The 3870-nt window shown below is 34.2% G+C and overlaps 1 pseudogene; it reads right to left on the minus strand.

Moving 5' to 3' along the window:
• Window positions 1–1995: 1995 nt before the first annotated feature.
• The window catches only part of LOC21384374, a 3840-nt pseudogene continuing 1965 nt past the window's right edge, over window positions 1996–3870 (minus strand).

A 3870-nucleotide genomic window follows, 5' to 3' on the forward strand; every position in this document is an offset into this window, starting at 1 on the left:
GAATAGCTACGTATTATTTAAAAGGGATATGCACATCTCTATTTATAAGGGGGTGTTTGATATGAAGATTCGTGTCATAATTTGAATTATAGTTCGTGGCTCATTATAATATTTTTTCTTATAAAAATACACGTAAATCGAAAATAATTCTAAATTTATGAACCAAAAGTTCACTAAATAATTTGAGAGTAATAGCACTTAAAATCTTCTTATGTTAAACCGTAATGTATTATAAATATGTTGACGCTATTTAAAAATTCTTTTATGGGGTATCGATCTTAACTATCATATATGATAGATGTGTCGATGCTATTCAAAAATTATTTTATAGTATCTATCTCCGTGTAATATGCATTGTTTGATTTAATAATTACTCCATCGGACATTATATCACCGTATACCTATTTATTTGAGTTTTTTTTTTTCCTTTTTGGGACCCTCTATGGAATTTGTCAAATGGGAGTTGAGTAATCGTTCTGACTTCAAGCAAAAAAAAAAAAAAAAGTGTTGCTTTTACAATTAGGAAGAGTAAAAGAAGGAAAAAAGAGGGGAAACTAGAATATTGCAATCAATTGATTTATATTATTTCATAATGTCGATAAGGCATACGCATCAACAAAATAATCACACTTTCAAGCAAATAATAATAATAATGACACTAAGTTGTTGTAAAAAGAAAAATTAACGAACACAATAAAAAAAAGAGAAAATTACAGATTTTACTTCATTATAAGTATTTAACTTATTGAAAGTACTAATTTTTTTTTAAAAAAACTCTTCCTCTTAATTAGTCATAATTTAAAAAGTAAAAATATATAGAGAAAATTACAGATTTTACTTCATTATAAGTATTTAACTTATTGAAAGTACTAATTTTTTTAAAAAAAAAACTCTTCCTCTTAATTAGTCATAATTTAAAAAGTAAAAATATATAGATTAATATTAAGGGGTATAAATAAAATAGAACTTCATTTTAAAGGGTATTTTTAAAAATTACCCAAAGAGAAAATTATATAAGTTCCAAGCACGTAAAGCTTGTTATGTTCTTAAACAAAAAGTTTTAAGGGAAATTGTGTTGGGTCACCTTTTTTTTAACCACTTCTTTTCATAAAATGACCAAACTTTTTTTATTTTACGAAATTACCGTTTTGTTTACATGAGTCAATCAATGATTGATTTATGAACCACAATCAACCAGTGATTGATCCACAGTCAATCATGATTGACCGATTCATTATTAATTTATCAATAGTTTATTATTAATATACATGTAATTTGTTGATTAAAATTAATTAATTAATAATTGATTTTAAATTAAATAGTAACTAATGTTGATTAATAATAAAGAATAATCGAGTTAATCAGTAATAAACTAGAGTCAATCATAATTACTTGCTGAATCAATCAATGATTAACCAGTAAGTTATAAAAACGACCATTTTTATAATTTTATAAAACTTGGACCATTTATGAAAAACATCCTTCAAAAGAGATCATTTGTGCTGAAATCCTAAGCTTTAATTCAATTACTTCGACAAGCAAGCCATTGAGTGTGTGCTGTAAGCACAGAAGAACAGTAAAACTTCCTAGAAGCCTCTCGTTTTCTCAAATGAAAAGGTCATTTAAACTTCAATTTGAACAACTGTTAAGTATGAAAAGTAATTTGCAAAGTTAAAGCACCGCTCAAAGCATGGAAATAACTGCTATAACATCTTCAAAGTTCAGTGTTCGAGTCTTTGTAGACATGAACAAACGATATGAGACAATTGGTTGAGATCTGTTCATAGTAGAGCCACTCATATGACTTGTCATTCGTAAAGAACCTACAACAACTTTACAGAAGTGATGAGGGATTTTCCATGACGCCACAAGCAAATGGTTCGTTTGATATGATCAAGTAAATATACAAAGTAGACGGCTAAAACGTAACTTTTTTGGTAGTACTTTAAGTGCCTACCAGAAAAATTCCAGAAAAATAAAGCTTAAAGAAATCATTGGACCTTTTTATACCCAAAAAAAGATACAACAAGAACAGTATACAACAGTAGCTTCTCTTATTACCACCTTGATCAAACAACCTCTTTGAATCGAAAATTTGAAATAGCACTCCTATATATGAAAATCTGAATGTAGTTTGAACCCCGATTAAGCTCGAAAAAGTATGTTCCTTAAATCTATACCCAGAATATTTAAAATATTTAAAGAGCTACCCCATTTATTCTAAATACTTTTGAATAGGTATCAATGGCCTCTCACAAGCCTCCCTATTTCTCACATTTAACACTATCCATCTAAAAGAAAAATGATTGTAGTATCTATACATGGACTATATCTGAAGTTTACCAAGCTCTGAACTTGCCTTTGACATGTTGTCTTGATCTTTATCTTTCTTCTCCATGTTCGATGATGTTCCCTCTTGGCTGGAACCGGGCTTTTTTCTCGGTGGTGGAGCAGAACATACAGGTACAACTGATCTAATTCGAACAGCTGGTGCCATAAACTTATGTCTCACTCCTCCAAGTTCCATTCTCTCAGGCATGGGTCTAGCTGAACATGAAGGGCTGCCTGTTCTCATTCTTGGTGTACCAGGAAACTGTGCTGACAGATTTTGTGGCCTGAAACCTATTGAAGAAGTGGGCCCTACGGTTCTATTTGTCACAGGGGGAGCGCCAGAAGACGGCCCTAAACTTCTGTGGGAACTTGCTCTAGGAGGATATTGATGTCTGGGACTAAGCCTGGAAGAGTCAAAACCACGTGGATTTGGCAACCGAAAGTCAGCTGGCTCAAATCTAGAATTGATCATTTGAGGGTAAGACCATTCAACTTGCGTGGTTTGGTTCCCTTCTAGCTTGGCATTTCGAGTACTTCTAGCACCATCACCAACCCTCTGTTTATCATCCTCCTGAACTGGTTTCTGGACTCTAGGACTTGGTTCAGTACTACTGTTGCCAAGGAGAAAGGAGTCCGAAACAACAGGTGCTGAATACTTGGCAGATTCTTCCAGTCTTTCCTCCTGTATCTCTTGAATAGTCACTGTTGACCTGCCTCTGATTGGATCAGGGACCAAATGGTCAGACAAGCAGAGCGATGGTGCTGAGGTAGCAATTGTAATTCTTGGTCTTGTAGAAGTTGACTCTTGATCCATTTTGGGAAAGTAGAGACAGTGATCTGGGTGGATCACCGATTGCATGAAAGGATATATCTGCGGAGCGGACCGCGTAGATAATGAAAATGGAAGTTGGAATAAGTGACGTTGAGCCTGTAACAATTGCTCTTGCTGCCACAATTGGTACATGGCTAATTCAGGGGGATAGCTGGGGTACGCCCAACTATGGAATTGCAATGGCAACAAGCTTGAAGTTGGCAAGGTTGATTTGCTGCAGATGGGAATGTATCTCTGTTCTACATGTTGACAATCGTTTTGTGAAGAACTCCTACTTTCTGCTGGATGTAAACTTGCAAGAACACGAGCAATAATAACTTGTTCCTGTTCTTCATCACCTTTAGACTCCGTGGAAGGAGACGGAGATGAGCCACGTTGAGCCACTACAAGGCAACAAGAAACTGTTATATATTTAGACAATTCCCATTTATGAACCAGTAAGATAGTTCACAAATGCTAGAAAGATATTCTAGAAAAAGAATAAATGTAGAACTGACGCATGCATTTTCCCAGGAGAATTTTAGAATTGCGTGGTTGGTTCCACAAATACGAGACCTCTGGGAAAAAGAAATACCACATACAAGAAAGGAAGAAAGAAAGAAAAAAAGCTTACATCTTTTCAGCGACGACCAAGCAGCCATGGCTGCATTCTTTTGAGCTTGTTTCTTGTTCCTTGCTGGTTCTCCGGTAAAGGTCATTCCTGCTCA

This window comes from Morus notabilis, unplaced genomic scaffold, assembly GCF_000414095.1.
Source record: "Morus notabilis unplaced genomic scaffold, ASM41409v2 Scaffold1314, whole genome shotgun sequence".
NCBI lineage: Eukaryota > Viridiplantae > Streptophyta > Magnoliopsida > Rosales > Moraceae > Morus > Morus notabilis.